Raw genomic sequence first — 21,828 nt, 5'->3', positions numbered from 1 at the left:
ATCCGAGAAAATATAATAGCACATTTAACAGGAGTAAAATTATCTTTCATGGAGTATTTTCCAAAACCCGAAAACACAAATGATAACTGGATTTCAAACCCCTTCTATAAAGAATATTTAGGAAAAGCTACATCATTATCAATAAAAGTTAAAGAAAATTTAATAGAATTATCATGTGACAGAACTTAAATGCTAATTATGTAAATATCTGCTTAAAGAAACAGTTTGTAATGAGTAAGCTCTATCCAAGCAACATTAAATTTAATTGGGACTTACAGGTAGTTGAATGCTTAAAAGATATTAATAAAGAAAATTTGGGTGCATTTGAATGTTTATATCACAAACCTAATATTTCTATAATTTTGGACAGGTTCAGGGAACTTTTACACTTAACTGATTTAAATAAAGTAAATCAAAGTATGTTTAATATACGATATTTTGGAATTCTCAAAATTTTTGACAAAATGTTGGTCAACAATATTTAGATAAATTCATTTCTTTTCGTTATAAGAATTCTATCTGAAATAAGATTGGGTGGCCCTTATGTTATTAAATTTAAGATCAATAATGTAATTTATACAATCAAACCAAAAGATCATTGTTTAATGTGTAATCAGAATGAGCTGGAAACATTAATTCACCTGTTTATCAGCTGCCCAGTCTATGAAAGTTTTTAGAATCCCACTCTGTATAAAGAAATATAATAATCCTAAAGAAGAACTTTGTAAATTAATTAATAATTTTGAAGAGAAAAATATGTACGAAATTTTTAATTATTTAAAAAAAGTTTTAAAATTAAGATCTTACACTTTACAAAGTTTATAAAGTGTACATGAACTTGAACTCCTTTGTAACAGATACATTGTATCTCTATACAAATAAAGATAATAGTAAAATAACACCCTCGGAATAACAAATTTCACGACATACAATCTTTTTTAGGAAGTGGTACAAATTAGCATAATGTACAACCAAGTGGTACGCGAGATAAAAAAGGTTGGGAAACGCTGTTGTACTATAATAATAATAATAATGATGTAATGAATGAACTTAGCCTTTTTTAATAGATTGGGTAAGTAATTATGTATACCAAAACATACGAGGTCTGTAAATTAAGTAATGAGACTGATTTTAAAAAAAAAAATTATTCAAAAAGAATTACAATTCTATATTTTCACCTTCAAAATAACTTCCTTTCGAAGCCACACAGCGCTGGAGATGTTTCTTCCACTCCTCATAGCAATGCTCGAACTCCGAAACTGGAATAGCCTTCAGCTGGTCGGTTACAGCCGTTTGAATGTTTTCGTCTGTCTCAAAATGAGTTCACTTGAGGTAATTTTTCAACTTCGGGAAGAGAAAAAAGTCACAAGGACTCAAGTCAGGCGAATAAGGAGGCTGAGGAGCCACAGTAATGTTTTTACTAGCCAAAAACTCGTTTATTGAAACATCAAGAACAAGTGGGTGTTGCATCACGATAATGCTCCTTGTCACATAGCAATATAATGCCAGGTAATTTGAGCTTGGTGAATTAGGGAAAGCCTTCGACGAGTTTTTACTTGAAACTGTTTCGATGACCTGGTCGACTTTCTGAACCACAAGTGTAAGTATGACTAATGAACTCAGTCTAGTTCAGAATTCGCTAAATAAATTGCAGTTAGAAAGGGGAAGGTTCTGCCATTGTCATTGACATGCTCTTATTCTAGCAGATCACAGCACCAAGTATTGGATAAGTGTATTAATTATTTACTTTGCTTTAGCTCAGCTGTATATTTTACTAATACGTGTTGGTAAATAACAATAAATAAGTAGAAAGTCTGTTACAGGATGCTCAATGTAAGATGTATATATTACCAGAAGTAGAAGTGTACATTTTCGTGGTATAGATGGTAAATGAGAACGATATTCAGGTTTAACAATGTGGCAGACGGCAGTATTAACCCCTTCCAGTTTGCTTTAAGTCCTTTAGGGATAATAAGTGCCTGTAATCGGATTAAATGAAACCTACTCTCCATTATTGTACAAAATATCTTTATTAAGTCATCAGTTAGAAATATGGAGGTACGCTTTTCTCTTGCACTTCAGACAGCCTAGATGTGCAGTCCTAACATAGATGTGCAATTCTATTCTCAGCATGTTGTTCTGTGTAATGCTTATCAATGGAGTAAAACTTATTTATTGCTGTACCGATATGTTGGCTGCTTCAAGAGCTAGACAAATGACCATTTCGCCTATAACCTCCATATTGCTATGCGCCTATAACATCATCGATAACATCCACAGTGCTATGCGCTTATAACAAACCACATATATCTTCTCCAGTTAAATGCAATTCAGGTACAACAGGAACTTGTCAAACACCATGAACCATATTTTAACTGGAATAGTCGCGTATTTATAGTTACCTATTGAGAGTCTATATGAGATAAGTAATATGGTAGCTATGCAAAATTTATTTATTTATTTGAACTTGATTTATGAATTTCTATTCATTTGGAACTATTTTATGTTATCTGCCTTATTTTCAAGATTTATTTTTATTTTTTAATCAAATACATCAATCTTTGTAAGTAAGCCAAACATTCTTCATTGTCAAATGATAATTAAACTTGTAATTATCTGTTATCAAATAATGGTCGATTAAATATATAAATCATGTTCACAAAATGTGTTATTCGTTTGAAATGTTTGGTAGTAGCCATTTTCAAAAAAATCACGTAACCTTTTTTAACCCCAAGTTACAGGCGAGGTCCACTACTAGAGCCCGATATAGAGTTTAGCTTCCTGCAACTTTTAGTTTCTTGCGATAATTTGTTTAGCACTCATAAGGTGGCCATTACTTCTGCGATGTAATCCGGTACATTAAATTGGAGGGAATTACAAAAAAAAAACTTAGCGGTAGCATTTTATTTTGTTGATCGTTGGGTTTTCATAAATACAATGCTTCTTTAGAAAAATATACTTTGCAATTAAAAGTACAATTTAATTAATTTATAAAACAATTACCAAAAGAATGAAAAACAGTTTCACGAGGTTAGTATTGATGGTAAAATTATAAAGAAAGAGGCCGCACTTTGCAGCTATATTTGGGATTATGCCTAATCCGGTGAACGCAAGGATTTGCAAATATTGCGATTTGCACCGAAATCTATTACTATAGGAACTAAATTTGTGTAGATAATTAGTGAATTTTATAAATGATTGAGGAAATAAAGTTTAACAGAGTCTATAGGATGAAAAAATAATTGCCTTTTCAGTCTTGATATATTTATTCTGCCGAGCTTTCGACCTAGGGACTAGGTCATCTCCAGGGCTGTGGAACATGTTTACAGATTGTTAACAATGATTCTATTAAAATGAATATGTATAATATAACGAAATTTACAAAAATTATTTGCCTAGTTTACAAAGTAATATTTTTACATTACAGGCTTGCATTACAGGGTATCTAAGATAGAAAACAGTTTAAATTTCAAAACAGACAGGAACAATTTAAACAACATATACGCAAACTTACTACAAAATACTTGACAATTGGCAACACTGACTTCCACACAACCTAACACATATCACACACAGACCGATCACACTCATTCCATGAACAGACAAGACAGAAGACACACCAACCCTGAAATGTAAAATATTACTTTGTAAACTAGGTAAATAATTTTTGTAAATTTCGTTACATTATACATATTCATTACAATAGAACCATTGTTAACAATCTGTAAACATGTTCCACAGCCCTGAAGATGACCTAGTCCCTAGATCGAAAGCTCGGCAAAATAAATTTACTCGACTGAAATTGCAATTATTTTTTCATCCTATTGAAACTATGAATCAGTCACCAAAAAGAATGAAAACAATTTAGCAGAGTCTATTTCCGTTTTAGCAGATTTTTATCTGAAGCTTGATTTAGACTTATGAAGTGAAGATCAAGTTTACAGGGACTTTTAGTTTTTTCCCAATTTTTTTCCGCCAACACTTACCACGCATGGAAAGAGAACATTCTATAAAAACCATTTTTTGAATGTTAGTGGTCTCAAAAGGTGTATTTTCTGTAAAACTCTCACAGATTTGAGCCGGTTATACTCCTTACCTGTGCTGAAAGTAGAAAGAATAAATGAACAGAGACTCTGGAGACTTAATAAGATCGGAATCTAGGTTATTTCCCTTCTTTTCTGACACTAGCCGATATCTTCCTAATGACATAGAATGCAATAAGAATTTGCATAGGAATTGAAAATTACCTTCCTATGAATATTTGTGCATAGCAAATGTAGATTCCGACCAAGAGTTTGCATGATATCTTCAATTTTTATTTAAGTTATAAGAGTTGCAATCTTTTAACAATAATCTTAACTTTATTATATAAAAGTATATTATTTTTAGATGCTGGAAGAGGCAAAACTGGCAAGCAATTGCTAATGGTCTAGTGACCTCTTCAAAAAAGCAGAAGATCTATTAAAAAGCAGCAATGAAAAGTGCCTTTTTATTCAAAAACCAAAATTTAGTCTTTAAAAACTTAATTTGCTAGGTATTAACCACCAAAACCTGGTCAATTTCGAAGTCAAGTGGGCGGAAATTCTATAGTTTTGAAACAAAGATCCTCCAGCAAATTTATGGCCCAGTAGTGACGTAGAGGAAAGGTGACGCCCAAATTTAGGAGCTTTATGAACTATTTAGAGATCTGGTAAACTGGAAAGTCTTCCGGTTATTACAAAATGGCACTTACCTCCTATAAGTTATTTTAAATGAATAAAGTTATTTTAAAAAATAAATTTAATTTTTGCAATTGAGGTCCAAGGCTAAAGAAAATCGCTGAAGAAGTTTTCGTGAGTAACCTCAAAATACTGAAAGAATGTCTGACATTTCCAGCTGTCTAGACGTGTGAAATCGCAGGTGTCCAAGTCCATTATTAGACCATTAATACACGTAAGCAATTGGACGTGGCTGTTGCATAGGGAGGTTGTGTAAACTTTGAATGTTTGGAAAAGAAAAAAAATCTGATGAATTTACCGACTAGTGAAGGTGGTCAAATGCATAGCTAAAGAACCAGGAACTAGAGCTCATGATCTTCATAAAAAGACGCATAGATGGTAAGGTCACGTTGAAAGGATGGAGGCGAATCGATTGTCTGATAGGATTGTCTAATAGGTGTCATCGAGGGAGGCCTCGTTTGAGGGGGCTCGATGACATAGAAGCGGACTTAAGGAGATGGGAGTAAGTGGTGCTCTAAGACCGGCGATCGGGATGAAGGCTCAGGTCTTTACGGGAGTGTAGCCCCCAGAGAAGGAGACAGACAGTCAGCTAGTATGCCAAAACCACTTTTTAGTTCTCTGGAGATCTCAATACATGACTTCACTGTAAACCTCAAAAACCTCAAGTAATCAATGATTGTAGGAAAATCGAAAATCTGCAGTTACGAGGGGTAATAGAAACAGATAAGAGCAATCTTAAAGTCCTGGTCATTTCTCTGAAATATCTGTTACAAAGCGATTACAATTTAGTGCATAGATCTATTATTTCTTTTGGTTGAATTAATGAAGGACAGCATCTGAGATCATTAGTGCCTTCGCCTTTGGTGAAGTGTCTAGACAGAGGAAATCAAAGGGCCAGCAGCTCGATTTGAACCCAAGACCTCCGCGAGGGGATCTAGTTGGCCAACTACTGAATCAAACCCTTCTCTAATGTACATAGAACTATTACATAGATTTCTACCGCTTTTAAAGCAACTTAAAATATTAGACAAAAAGTTTTCTTCGATAATTAGAAAAAATCACTAAAGAATTGTTACAACTGAAATGCTTTAAACTTGAACAATAGCGTAAAGATATTTATCCAGAGCGATTGGACGGATCTTCACAACGTTATTTACTGTGGTAGAAGCAGTTTCAAAGTCTTCCATCTATTGTACCAAAGAATCGTTAGAAGTTCTAAGACAAATCGACCAAGGAGATATAGAAGGGTGATGGTAATTGACTGTTGGCATCCCTAAGGCACTATTTCTTACCTGTGTGATTGAAGTAGGTACCATTGATAGAGCGATTCAAGAAGTAATAGAGTGAACAAACCAGCGATTTATGTCTTGTAGAATTCTTTTTTATTCACTTTTAAATCAAAGATTCTAAATTTGTACTTTTATATTTCACATAATGGATAAATTAGTAAATATTTTTATTGATGTTTGTTTATTGCTACCTGAGATTCAGCCTCAGCTACTAAAAATATCTTAGAGTGAATATTTTAATAATATACTCTCTCTATTCAATAAAACTAGGGTGCATTAAACATTAAATTTCATTATTTATGTATTTAAGTATAACCTTTTACAGCGAGTTTAGTAGAGTAACATACTCGTACATGAATTTACAAATGACTAAAGTCTCCTTTAAAATGACACGTTTTTGAAGAAGAACCCCTCTTGCAACAACCAAAATTAAATATTTACCTTTATTTAATGTTTGCCTCGTTTGAAAGAAAATGCACTTTATTCTTTATTTAAATATTAATTTATTTCATTTTCCAAATTATAGTTGGGGAGAGGGGGGCACATTTGAACAGAATTTACATTTTCTGTTACAGAGTGCACAGAATCGTATTATTGAACCTTTTTACTGTGTTTACTACAACTTTCAAGTCTTTTTAACAGATCTATGTCAATAAACAGTTATTAATTTACATGCATATTGGTGGGGTAGCTTTGAACACAATATAAAATAGAAAGAAATGATATTACTTTACTCTGAATCTACCTTCTATCAGTTATTTCTCTCACTACTACATTACTTTCTCTTTTAAACCACTGAAATCTAGTTTAAAAATCAAGAATGACTCAGTTTCGGGTTGTTGTACCGGATATGATGGGTTTGGAAGTTTGAACAAAATGTTCGGGTTTTTGCGCTTTCTACTGTAGGTTCGACCACTTTCCCCTTCTCTGCGATTAAACAAAGTCACAGACATGAAGGTCGGTAGGGCACATTTTAACTGTGATGTTGAAATGTCCCCCCTCTCCTTCCATAAAAGAAAATATAATTTCCAATACTTTTTGCAAGCAAATAGACTTTTCTAAATACTAGATTTGAAAATTCGAATTCCGAATGTTAATATGGACTAACAATACTTAAATACAATCTTCACAATGCACTTCCAAAGCTGCAAAATTTGACTTCCACCTTACAGAACATAACTAACATTCCTCAATTCTGACTTTACAGACAATGAAAACGAAGGGAAACTCTGTCAATTATACAACAGGTCTACCACAACATATGGAGAAAATTGCCAATCATAAATGTTTTAAATATTTGGCGAGAATTTCAAATGTGCCCCCTCTTCCCTATTTATGAACTTTAAATTTAATGTAGTAAAATAATTGGAATATTTGAATATTGGGACAAAATAATAGAATAGTAAGGAGGTGTCAGAATTCTGTGGCCTTCCACTATACAGAAACAATAAATGTATAAAATAAGAAAAGCCTTGAGTTTTCATGCAGGACAGATCACAGTTTAGAAGCTGAGAGTGAGCTGGCCGAGTGTAGTTCAATAAGTCATAAATCCGAGAGGAGTGAATAAGTCTGTATAGTGCTACTCTGCAACTTGATCAATAGCTTAACCTTCAGCTGCGAAACTGTGTTTATGGTAAAAATAAAGTATCAAGTTCTTTCATAAATTTAATAAATAAATAAAAAAAATTAGAATTTTATATAATTTCTAATTTTGAATTACCTAAATTTACATATTCTCAAAAATTGTAATTATAATCATTTCATATTTCTTCAATTAAGAACAACAACGCTCGAAACCTGTTTGAAGGTATTCAGTAATCCAATAATCAATTGTTTAAATTAATAATAATTTAAATATTTTAAGAGATACCCAAAAAATTACTTTAAAGTACACAAGAAGGATGGTTGCTGTGACTATAAAAACTAGTGAAGAAGAATTAATAATGCACCTAATATTTATAATGATACTTTAAATTGGTTTTAGAAAATCTTTTACTTTTAATGCAAATAAGATTCTAATAATAAGTTCATGTAAAATTTTATAACCTACTTCATTTTTTGATGTAATAGAATATTTGCAGAAGTCAATAGTAATTATTTTTCAAAAAGATGGCAGGTTCGCTTTCTTGGAAAAACAGGCATTTAAAAGCGAACGAATTGGAGTTGATAGTAGGTGTAAATTAGTCGTAGTTCTGACTGCTCGAGTTTTATTTCCACCTAGATGAAGAATACTTCAAGGAAAACTAGGCATTGAGATTGGCAGAACTTCATTTTGAACAGAAATATTCCTTTAAGTTGTAAATAACGGATCTTTAATAGTGTTCCGCGTGCAGTCGGGTGCTGTCGGGGATTTCAGCCCTACGACTCGCTGAGATTTATCATCAGAAAATTATTCTCCCTACCATTATCCTTTCCTAAATCCATTTTGAAAGTAGAAACAGCAGCGGAGCCACTCGAGTGCTGTACACATTATCACAACAACTGAAGTGATGTCTGAAGATAAGATCTCTCGCAGAATGCAGGTTGCCTGGGAAGGTTGCACTCGAGGTAATTAAGGAAAGAGTTTATTGGTTCAAACACTGGCTCACCCTGTCTCGAACTTATGGACCAGGTTACGGCCTCCATATAACATGATCTTAACGTTTACTGAAATCGCCGGTTACTCAAGCTGAGAGGAGGAACTTTGTCAACTGTGCAATTCTCGCACCAAGCAGATTTGTACCATTTCGTGGGAGAATGCTCACTTTTGGAATAAAAATTTCGCTGACTTTATTTTAATAAACGTGTTCTCTCCAAGGCCGACATAATTTCTTGTTTATCAGGCCAAGAACACATCCTTGCGCTTTGATCAAACATGCCCGCTTTGCCTGTCATGTAATGTATATTTGGTTTATTGACTTTTACTTTCATTTTTGAATTTTTTTTTAACTGCTTTGTTATTACTTGCATTGTGCTTCATTCATATTTACGAGTGTCTAGTAAACTTATTCTACAGTTTGCGGATTTTTTAATTAAAAAAAATCAGAAACTCTTTTAATCTACCATCGCAAACGATTCTAAAGTAGAGAAGCTGACTCATCTGTAATTGGCTAACATTTCCAAGCTTGGAAATTGGCGTTTTTTCTTGTAAATATTCCTCCTTCTCCTTCTATCGTGAAACTATTAACTCTTTTAAAGTGAGATACTTTTAGAATTGAAGTGAGAATTTATGACTGAATATCAAGGGATAGTTTTATTGTTATTGGCCCTTTCTAATTACTCCAAATTCATATTTTAATGCGTACAAACTTTATTTTTCCCAATATTTAAGATTTATTTTTTGAAATTATTATTTTTCAGAACCCAATAATGTACGTCTCACTGTTCCGTCTACAAATTAAATATCTCTAGTTCAAATAAACATAAAATTCTGAATTAGGAATCCTGAAGTTCTATTAAGCATGCAAATAATTTAGAAATATATATTTTTTTTTAAACCACACACAAAAGAAAACTACCGGCTCAGTGCACTAAATAAAGCTCCAAGTGCTAATCACCTCAAATGTTGAAGCGTTTTGACTAGATAAAGGAAATTTTAATTTATTGAATGTGGCAAGATAAGTTCCTAAAGAACTTCTTCAATAGAATGGTTAGCCACAAAGAGTGTTTAGGTTATCTCCGAAGGATAAAGCTCCTCTTTGGGATTTAGCACATAATTAGTGGTTACAGTACCTTCTAGCTGCAGTATTGGCTTCCAATAAGGAAAGTTGGTAGGCTAAATAGATCAATGAACTGAAAGGAGATTGTGGACAAATGTTGCATGATCTATGTAGAATTCAAACTATTTTCCCGTACGGTCAAAGAAAAGAAGGCTGAACAGTGAATATTCAAGCGACAAAGACTTTTTTTGAATTAGAAACTGTGTCTTAATGCGAAAGGAGCTGTACCTTGGTATGGATAGAATAGCTCTGGAAATTATCTAAAGGGTTGGTTAATTTGCCCTGTCGTCCGGATAAGCACGATTTGTCCCTCCCAAACCTGAACGTTAAGAATCGTGCTCAATACCATTCAAGTGATTAGTAGCAACAAGCATTGGCATTGAGTGAAACGGAAGTAAGGTTACTGAGTCCACATTCTCAGCGCATGTCGATGTACGTTTTTTGTTGCTTGGGTGCGTAACATTTTATATTTTTCAAAACTAATTTCTACTTTTTCTTTAAACAGAAATAAGTTTTAAAACTTGAAGATATGCTAAAGGATTACTAATTGTTCAGTCTAATGTGGGCTTTGCCCTCCAAGCCGTCTACACCAAATCCATACAATGCCGGGAAGCTCCGCCCTCTGGTTTCTTTAGGACACGTACTAGGTTTTCACTCTACCAAAATCTAACAATTATTTTAACAGATACAACTAAAATAATCCAACATTCACAGGATTTTTTCCGGAACCATATTTTTTACGAATAGATAGATTATTTCTTCTATTTTATTAGGTTTTTTATTTAATATTTCTTCCAGGAGGAAGAAAGATGAAGGATCATCTTTTATTATCCTTTTTCGGCTCTTTGGGTTCTGACTAATGATTAGTAAGGTTTGGTTTAATTTTGTTCATAAACCAGGTTTTTGATTGAATTCAGTTTTATTAAAGAAACCTTTTTTTGTTCATTCTTCTCTTATTATTAATCTAATATAATAATAATTCACTTTATTGATAATAATAATTTATTGATATTAAGTATTTTACTAATACAGTTGCAAAGTAGGAAGGAAACCAAAATGCCTCTCAAAACCATGGTTTAAGGGAACTGCCACTAATAAATGGGTTGTTACGACAATAAGCAGGCTGAGAGCGAACCACACTGTGTGCGAATCGTATCTTCATAGGATCAACAAAATGTCCTCTCCCTGTTTGTGTAGATTGCAATGAGGAGGAGGATTTCAAATATATAATAATGATATGTCCACGTTATGTAGTAGAAAGGAAACGAATGTTTGACGACATATACAGGTATTTAGATGCACCATTTCGCTACGAAGACATAATATTCTCCACCAACATCTATGTGGTTAAATCTATAGCAGAGCTAGCAATGAAATATGAATGTAACCTTAACAAAAACTTACAGTTTAAAATGTTAAGTATAAGGGTTGATTAAACGCCAAAAGGTACACAAATCAGCAAGTACCCAACATTTCATTAATACTTCATTAATATTTAAGTAATTCTACTGCATTAATTTTCATTAATAAGTTATTTTTTAGAATTTATTAGATGTCACAGACCCTTATGCTGGCCATTTTCGTCTACAAAATATATGTTCAAGTAGCACTGTAGATTGACTGTAATATCTAGTTATCTATAATAATGAAACTATTAATTACAGGTTAAAAAGAAAAACGTTACAAAAAATAAAAAAAAAATTATGAGGCTAAAAAATTCAAAACTTTCTTTTAAAAGAAACTTCACCAACATACATCAATGATTTTCAAAAATCGTCGGTTTAAGTTCATTCTTCGATTAAAGTAATTGTTATTTTATGAAGTAGTCAAACGTTTATAATAATTATCTTGCTTTATCGCAAGTAACATAGTTTTCTTCAATTACATTCTCAATGTAGGTATTCATCCCACAATCTTGTATATATGTAATATAAAGTAAATAAGATATGCATATTTTTAGGACAGCTAATTATTCCAGTATTTTACTATAAGTAAAATTAGGGGGACTAAATTAAATTACAATCGAGAAATCAATAATTGTTGTTGAATAATCTACTTGTTATAACTGTGTGTTATTTGTGCTCACGAATATTTCGGTAAGACGAATTCAAGACAGTAGCCGACTCTAACTTTGTATTTTTCTACTTTAACATGCATGTACATATTTATGTGATTTATCATAATTATAACAAAAAAATATTATAAATGAAGTGGCCAGCATAAGGGTCTGTGACATCTAATAAATTCTAAAAAATAACTTATTAATGAAAATTAATGCAGTAGAATTACTTAAATATTAATGAAGTATTAATGAAATGTTGGATACTTGCTGATTTGTGTACCTTTTGGCGTTTAATCAACCCTTATACTTAACATTTTAAACTGTAAGTTTTTGTTAAGGAGATTTTTGTACCTTTTGGATAGATTTTCCTTTTTGTCTATTTTACAAAGTTACATATCTGCTTTACAGATTTTTTTAAAATTTGGAATAAGCAATTCTATAATTATAACCTGATAAGGTGTTAAGTCGGAACCGTAACTACCACTGGAGAGATCTTTTTAAAGAATGATTATAGTTGCGGTCCCCCAAACCATCCCCAATAACAATGTTTTTGAAAAAGCGTAGGAAGGTAATTTGTACGTGAATATCAAAATTAAACTGCGATTTCAGTACTTCCTTTTAAGAGGAGTAAGAAAAATAAACTACGATTGCAGTACTTCTCCCTAAAAGGCAAAGATTTTTTAATCGAACGACAATTCATTGATTTAAATCGGTTCACTCATTGATTATTTAAACGATTGCAGTACTTCCTCTTAGTAGGTGCAAGAGCATCAGCAACGTAGAGGAGCTTTAACCACTTATTCGAGCTGAATTTTATCAAAATCTTACTAAGCGTTATAGAAATATTGGTAATAATAGTTTTAGAAAGGGCCTTATTTGGGTGGGGCGAACTCCCCTCCTTATGAGGCACGGCGTCGAGACTTTTAAAGTGCAAATCTGTACAAAATTTCGATTCGAATGACACTTCGGTCGGTTCACGTGTCGATAATTTGAAACGATTGCTATACTTCCCCTTAACAAGTGTAAGAGCTGATCGCCGCTTTAATGTTCCGTAGGGGAGCCCTAACCCTATCATCCTACCAAATTTTATCAAAATCGGGCCAAGATTTACAGAGTAATTAGTAATAATAATTTTGGAGGGGGCCTTACATTAAGGGGGCTAACTCCTCTCCCATTCGATGTACAGGATCGAGACCCCCAAAAGGCACATCTACATAAAATTCCGAATCCAATGACACCTCATTCATGAAAATCGGTTCACGCGTTTAGGCGCTACGTTGTTTACAAAAAAGGTAACAACAAGAACAAGAACAACAAGAAGAAGAAGAACAAGAACATTTTTTGAAAAAGCGGTTTTTGCTCATTTTCGGCAACTTTTTTCTCGAAACCTATTAGATCTGGGTGGTTGCAAAAAAATTACAGTTATGAAGGAGGGTTTGGAGTAAGATTTAAAGAAAATTTGGGAATTTTATCTTTTATAGAAAAAGAGAAAAAAATTGTCAAAGTTGGGTGTTTTTCAACGTTACGCTTTTTCGTGCAGTTTTTGATGGTCAACCCTTATACAACTGTCCTACCGGACAGTTTTAATATGTGTACACCAAGGTGTCGCACTCCAATTTTTGCTAGGATAGGACAAATAGCAAAAAATGATCGCTCACTACCATATCTGTTAGACAGTTTTATCCAGCTGTCAAACCAAAAAGTCTTGTATTTCACAATCTCTAATGCAACTACTCTAGGAGGTCTGTAAGCCGGGAATTCAAGGAATTTCATTACATATCTGAAGTGGAGCCTCAAAGTGAAGGTAATTAGCAGATTAACATCAGTTTCAAGGTACAGCATGATGTTAGAGTTAATTGAAGACAGGGAATTTAATTACTTTATGAAAAAGCGCAGTAATTTCTCCAATACATCGTACTGTTCAAACCCCCAAATTGGAGCGACGTAACACGCGATGGATCTAAAGACTGTATTATGAAGTTGAATCTTATTTGACAATGGAACCATACCTTGAATATCAAGGTTTGACCGGACTGCATTTTAGCCATAGATACTCTTACTTCAGTATGCGCTTGGAATGAAAGGCGAGGCGTCAGAGTAACTTCCAAGTACTTGTAGGAGGTAACATCAATCGGCCTGTTTCCTCGGAGAAAGCCTACCGCCTCTTCTAAAAACAACAATCTTTGGTTTCGCCGGATTAACCTCCAAACCCCTCTGTGCTCAGTAATTTTTCAGGATATTAATACTACTATGAAGCTGGATACTCGCTCAGGAGCGCAACATCGTCAGCGTGTTCTTTGATTGTGGCATTGGCTCTCCGTATTCCGCCCTCCAAACAACCTATTATTATAGAAAAATCATTGTATTATAAAGCCCCTTCACATGATCACTCTCAATGTTCTAGTAGAATTCTAATAATAAAATAAATACAATTTTTTTTCTCATTCGATATTTTATTTTTCTTTAATTTCCGTTTCTTCCAGAAATTGTTTAGAAAACCCAATCAGCTTTTTGCCGAAGCTTTAAGTTTAGAGCTGCCGATCCTTCTCAAGGGGTTATACTTGCCAGGCCTTTTCCATTAAGTCTGTTAACTCTCTCATCCTCCGGGAACACTTGTGGCTGCTCTATCTTATTTCTACCCTACTAAGAATGGCGGCTCGATAAAGCAAACACTCCATCTTATTGCAAATCCACAAATTAAAAATTCGATCCGAAGCCATTAGAATTTCCACTCACGGAAATAAACATGTTAAAATGCTTTATTCAATATTTTTCATTAAAATTATTTTGTATTCTTTTATCAATCAATATTGATTATTTAACTCTGCCAAATATAGGAGTTGAGTTTAAATCCAGGTAATAAAGATAGTGGAAACTGGCTCTCGATAAAGAAAAGTGAATCATTCTTAAAACTCTGTTGTGAAAACGCACACCACGACTTTCTCTCTCTACCTTCTCACCATTCAAACTAATTTTTTTTAACTCCAAAAAATTTGGCCCATATTTAATTTTTACCAAAATTATACAATTCATAACTAACTAGAAAACACACTGAAATTTAACTTTACAGGGAAAGCTACAAACCCTCGCCCAGAAGTGCTCTAAAAAAAATTATCTCGAAAAATTATTAATATAATGTAAAAGTTCTAAATCTATGTGCACATTTGAAGATATACGAAGGTCTATGTGTATACAGGGTGAACCAGTAAGTATTGTCCATAGGCCTAATATGTGTAGTACATCTAAATTGGACTTCAAAGACGTATTGGCCAACTACATACTTTCCACTGTTCTTGAGTGACGTCACTTAATATTTTTTCGCTAAAAACATTACTTTCTTGCAATAAAAATGTTATTACTCAGAAAGTTTTAGTCCGAATTCGATTCTGATGACACTGTTAGAAAGACAGATAAATTTTCTAAAGATTGATACCATTTCAAAGCATAAGTTATTCTCCAAACAGCCTCAATCTTCCTCCGAATACTGGAATAATAAAAGTAATCGAAATTTTTAAGAAAACTCATTAGGACCTTATGTGATCATTATCTGACCTAGGTGCTGGCACTTTTTATAAAAGTTTTCTTGTCTAATGGGCTTTCAAACGGTATATCATTTTCTAGAATTCCTTCTATCTTCGTATGAGAAATTACGTTTGTTTTGCAAGAAAACGTGTTCACGAGCACTCAACAGTGTTAGTTTATCAAGTTGTTTAATTCATTGAAAACTCTTTTAGATGGACCAGTAGTTAATTTTTAAAGTAGATTGTCTTAAAATAAGAAAGTCAAAGATTACTAATTGCCTTTTAAACTTCTCCTTCTGATCTCTCTGAAATATTTGAGAAAATGTTAGGAAATATTTCAAACAAGTGCTATTTTTTTTGTAACATATAAGTGAAATTAAATTCCCATTCGTGTCTATTGCATCCTATTCGGGTGGATGTGTGTTTTAATATGGATCATAAATGGTGTAATGCAGAGATATGATATCAGCCATATAATGTTCTCTGCACATGGTATACCAAATTCTAATGAGAGTACATGTTTTGCATTTATATTACAGAAAAATGGCGCTTTATTGGGAACTGGGAATTTAACCTCCTAGAAGTCCTCATAATCAAATTCTCCAGCATGAACATTTCAAGTAAAACTTGTATATTTACATTTTTACACTTATTCCTCGAAGTTTATATTAAATGGAAGGAGCTGTTGTCGAGAAAGTCTCAAAATATTGGAATCTATTCAATGGAGTGGAACCTTCGGTCAGCATGTTCCAGCCTCACATAATGATCCTTATTGTTAAAAGAAATATTTAAATTCTTGAAGGACCTGTAACAAAAGCTACTGCGGACAAAAAAAGAAATGCTTGACGGAGAAAAAAAAACAAGTTATTGTGTCTCGGAAAAGTGGAAAGAGACAACGGCTGGATTTATTTTGGTTAAACTTCATTGGCGTTGGCGTATTTAAAGAGAAGAACTTTTCTGGCCTTGAGTAGACTGGTTGGTATCTGAGTAGCAAGTCTGATAGCTGATAACCTTAATGGTGCCATAGGATTTTATGTTGCACTTTATGTGCAACATATGCGTGCTGATATGGAAAACATGGCAGATGCGTAAACAACTCAAAATTATTGGAAAAAAAAATACTACATGGACAGTTTTAAATTGCATGATTTCAAGAACACTATAATAGTTGGATTATATAACTTCTTTATTAAATTGGTAATTATTAACAAAGCGATACTATTACTACTTGTCGGCACTATCCAAAAATAGAAAGAACAATATATGCAACTCTTTGTTTAGGTATTAATTAGAATAGTTGCATTTTCTGTTAAATGTTTAGTTTTATTATAAAGCACATCTGGAAAGAATCGTACCCGTTGATTAGTTGAAATATTGAACGAAGTTGTATCATCGCTGTGTTACGCAACTGATTGGTGACATCATTAAAGTGTTTGAATGATGCAAATTGATTGGCAGTTAAGTTTTGTGAATGACAAAATCAAAATCTATCTTGAATTGCAAGTTTCATTCGTATCAAACCACTGCTTGATCGAATTTACAGACTTTTAGGATTTTCTTCAAAACTTATTATGTAACTGCTGACATTCAAATCGAATACTTTTATTGGAGTTACCAACTTGCAAATGAAAATTTTCTTACGAGAAAATTTGTTAATGAGGATCAAAATTTGCATTCCAGATGCTATGCGAGAGTATATCTGTAAAAGTTCAGTTACTGCATTTTGTTTGCGACTTAATTTTATTTTAAGCTTTACAAACATTTCCTGAAAAGGAACTGAATATCTGCCTTAATATCTGCCTGACACTGATAGCCTTAATATCTGCCTGACACTGAAAGCCGTAATATCTGCCTGGCAGAAGTGATTCACCATAAGAATGTATGTTAGATTAGATTAGATTAAATTAGGGTGGCCTCAAGGCCTGCGCCACCGCGACCCCTATGGATCTATTGTGGCTCCCTGGCTTTAGAGCTCACCCTCCAGACCCGTCCGTTTAATCAGACTCTTAATTCTGGAGAGTGGCTCCTGGGTAAAGCTCTCAGGCCTTGGTTTTTCCTCCCCGAGAAGTAACATCCTTAGCCATACGAGCCCCTCACACTGACACAACACGTGCAGTGCCGTTTCTTCCTCTTCCTGACAGAACCTACAAAGGCTATCATCTGCCAGGCCCATGCGATGCATGTGCTTTCTGAGCCTGCAGTGGCCCGTTAATAGGCCTACAATTATCCTTATAGCCCCACGGCCTTGACGGATTAATTCTGCGGTCAGCCTCGGCGAATAGCCTCTGATGAACTCCTTCGCCTGTCAAGAATGTATGTTAATGACCTATTTAGCATTTATGAATTGACGTAGAACGAGCCTTTAGGAAAAATTTGTAGAACGACAAAGTAGAAGGGCAAATTTTTCTCAATGTTGAGCATAATTAATACTTACTTTCCAACAAGTGAGTATGTGGATTTACATCGAAAAACATAGCTCGTCTACTGATATTATCAGTAAAATAATTTGTCAAATCACTCGTTATTAAGGTGAAAAATAAGTTGGTATCTTAAATTGGAATAATGCTAATCTGTTTGAATTAATGACGTAGAGTACTGAATTTCTAATGGTAACAATATATCTAGGCAACCAGCTAAATATTCTACCTGAGGTCATAATCCATTAGCTAAATGGTGAGCCCAAATCCATAGAGAATTATCTTCATGCTGGTGACAGTCCTATTAAATTAGTGATGATAGCTCAGTACACAAGTGTGTCCGACTAGTTACACTGTACATGTGTGTAACATTCGTTTTATAACTGTATATAATGTCGCATATATTGCCGTATTTGTAACTAAGTTCATGTCATGTTCAGACAGAATTAAACAAGGAAATTTGCAAATATTTGTTAACGTTTCTTTTCAAATTATAGTGGTTTGATTATGTAAAAAGACTTAATTTCTTTTTTAACATTATTACTACCAACATTACTGTAGGCTGTGTTTTTCTGTAGCCTTTTATTTAATATAAAATTGTATAGGGTAATGTAGGGTGAGATGGCCACCATTTTATTTGGAGGGTGCCTGCAAATTTTTGGTAAGGGCTAGGCTTGCTTTATTATTATTTTTGGAAACCTCATACGCTCACAAACATAAGATAAGGTAAAAATTTCAGAAAAAATGCTAAGGGAAACATTTTTTTATTCTTACAAAAAAAAAAAAAAAAAATAGCATTTGGCCATCTATCCCCACTGGGTTGGGTGAGTTGGCCAATGTAACTTGGGAGAGATGGCCACATATTGTAAATGAAATTGCCCTAGTAAAACTTAAAAATAACAGAAAAAATGAATGGTTACTTACTTATTATTCTTCTTTTTAAATGCGCTTTTACTACAATTTTGGCAAGCGTATGCAAAAGAAGAGCAATTTTCGTGGATCCACTTCCGGCATATTATGCATTCCTACCAATCTTTTTTTTCTGGTCTTGTTGTAGCTTCTCCTATATTCTGTACATTCAGTTTCATCGATTTCTAAAATGGCATCAGTTTCCTCTTCAAATTCGATTCCTGTTTCGTCCTCTTCATCGGAACTTGGGGAAGGAGAGCGTTTTCTTTTTCGGACAATCCTTTCTTTCAGAATTGTCTCTTTGGGGATGGTATTTCTTGTTGGTTTGGATTTCTTTGCAACTCTGCTTTTCACAACAGCAATGTTACTGTACATTAAGTCGAGGAGTTGTAAGAAAATGGAAAAGGTTGGAAAAACAAACCTTGGTAAATGGAATGTGAGAGGATAAATAATTGAGGAGGAAATTTATTCTGTGTGGAGCTTGTGTTGCATGCTGGGAAACAGTTATGTTAGATTATTGATTTTTATTTTTTGTTGGTGAGGATGGCTTGTCAACTGTCTTTTGGACAGCACAATTAATGCTACAGACGATTAATAATATTAAATATTAATACATAATTATTTTGTTATAGTTAATGACATCAACTTTCTTATTGCAATTATTGGGTTATTTGTGATGCATTTTTCTTTAAAACTTAATTTTTATTTATTGCTTGAAAACGTCAACTAAATAAAAAATAATTTGACCAATCCCCAGTACCAAGGTCTCGTTATAGTTTCCCTGATGTAGTATGGATCAGTGAGTATAGTGTGACAGATAGTTGAAGACATTCTCTTGACCAAAATGATTAATGAATCTCTATGAAACCAGCAGTAATCAATATCTACAGTAAACTCATGTAAGTTTAGTTAAAAATCCTCAGCTTATTCAAGAGAATGTGATTAATAAATCCTTTTCGAAGGCTTAGAAATCCAATTTTAAATCCAGAGTTGAAGACCCATATATGAAAGCTGGAAAATGAACGAATGCGTAAAATTTAAAGATCGCAGAAAATGAAACGTTTCAGTAAAAGATTGCTAAAAAGAGAGACAATCCGTAACGCAGTTCGTTCATTTTCAGTTGAGAGATCTTCCATCTAAGTAACATCAGTTAATAAAACTAAAAATTACAATAAATAATACTTTTGCGAGAGAAAAAAAAAATGTTTATCTTTTTGCGTAAGTGAAAAATATTTCTTTGTCATAAAGAGTTCTATTATAGTTGAATCAATTTGCATATTAAGTAGTTTCAATTATGCCCTTCTAAAGAAATTCATCCCCCACTTGGGAAAAGTTCATCCTGAAGCTAAATTTTCCAAGAGGGACAGCTACTCCTTAATAAGAAAAAGAAAATCTCTTTCCTTAATGTTAGAAACAGATTATATTGTGAGTATTTTTAGAGCAATCAGGTTGTATACCATGGCACTTATCTACAACCGACCTCTTTCGCCAGCTTATCTTGATGAATTTTTAAATAAGCCTACAATGCCTTCAACAGTTTGGGATAATAAATTAGATTTTTAAAACTGATAAGAATTTTTTTCTTTTTAATTTTTCTTTTCACAATCGTTCGACCTTCCGTGAGGCGACTGTAACCTTATTCTGTGTTGCTAATGAATATACTTACTTAATGCCTACGTTATTAATTTTTGAATATTTAGAAAGGTTCAAAATGTTTATTTCTAAGGCAGAAATTGGGCAATTGGGATATTTTTAATACCGTACCACCTGCAAGGACAAGTTTGCCTATGGCCAAAAATTTAACAATGGCCTCCGGATCTCTGATGACTAGATAGTAAAGCAAAGTTGGATCACTGGTTTACTTCTCCACTCCGAGTTGTGCATGTTCCATGCTATTACTTATAGCGCAATGTTGCACTGATTGTAGCTGAATAAAGTATACTTACTTTGCTTTATTCATGCTTCTTCTAAAGCTTGGCTATACGGCTCAATTGCTTCCAGCTTCCTTTCCACAGGCAGTCCACTGTCTTGCAATTCCCAGCTGGCCATAACCTCTTGGAATGTATTGTTACCAGTCTGGCTTTGGTCTATCCACTGTTGCTGTTGAATAGTGGTTGTTATCTCAAGCACTACTTAGGCCATCTATCATCAACCATACGAAGAGATATGGTATCACATGAGTTCCTTTTGTTGGACTCGGTTCACTATGTTGCTCCTTACTTCCACACCAGTTGCCTTATATTTTATTTTAGCCTTTATAACGAATAATAAAGAAATTAAAGGATTTTTTTTAACCCAATAAATAATCTGATTATTTATCTGAGTTAAATACTTCTATTTTAATTTTGGTCGGTAAACTGCCCAAAAAGTTGTGAAGCGTTGCAGTTTTAATTTATAAACTAGAATAACGTAAATAGGATGATTATAATTAATATAATTAAAGAGAATTAAATGTGTTCTGATAATTCCCGTTTCAAAAACAAACTCCTCAACTGTAGTACAATTTTGCTGATAGGACTTTTTATTGAGATTTCCTTAAAAATAGTGAATATGAGTTCCTCCAAACTTGATTTGGTACCCATTAAAGGCACTTCTGTGAGAAGGGGATAGATGAGAGCCGCTATTTAATAACATTTCAAAGTTATGTATAGTGCTGCACGAGACCGAGACGAGGCGAGACTTTATGCAGTCTCGATCTCGGTCTCGGTCTCGGTCGCTCAAATCTCGGTCTCGGTCTCGGTCTCGTCGAGATATCTCGGTCTCAGTTTTTTTGAATTTTTTGTTTAAGTATTAAAAGTGGTTTGCTATTAATAATCTTTTCAAAAAATGTTATTATTTTCTAATAATTATTTTAATTTATATATTGGTAATGAAAATGTGTGTAAAAGAAGACAACTACTTACACTTCAATGCATCATATATTACTATTACTGTTATATATCTTTATATAATTTCAAAAAGATGTTAAAAACGCGCCAAATGAAAGACCCAAATAACATATCTGCCTGCTATAACAAGTCGATTCGTGAATACACCTTCCAACAAACTTCCCGCTCCATTAGTTACGGCTGTTGGTGAAGATAAAGAATCTGATGATTCACCTTTTGACGACGACGACGACGACGACTGCATCAATATTTTTGCACATTTGTTCAAAAATCAGCAAATATCACCGAAGCATGAAGACAGAAATAATTAATTATACCAAATTAGA

General features: G+C 33.4%; 1 protein-coding gene across 3 annotated transcripts in view; it reads left to right on the top strand.

The window, feature by feature from the left end:
- Positions 1-21,828, top strand: part of LOC141458594 (protein APCDD1-like) — a 1,087,769-nt gene that overhangs the window by 625,736 nt on the left and 440,205 nt on the right. The window lies entirely within an intron of this gene.

This window comes from Rhodnius prolixus, unplaced genomic scaffold, assembly GCF_049639745.1.
Source record: "Rhodnius prolixus isolate KJV_2025 unplaced genomic scaffold, Rpr scaffold_1, whole genome shotgun sequence".
Lineage (NCBI taxonomy): Eukaryota > Metazoa > Arthropoda > Insecta > Hemiptera > Reduviidae > Rhodnius > Rhodnius prolixus.
The sequence above is the reverse complement of the archived record's forward strand: the minus strand, read 5'-3'. Positions and strand labels throughout refer to the sequence as shown.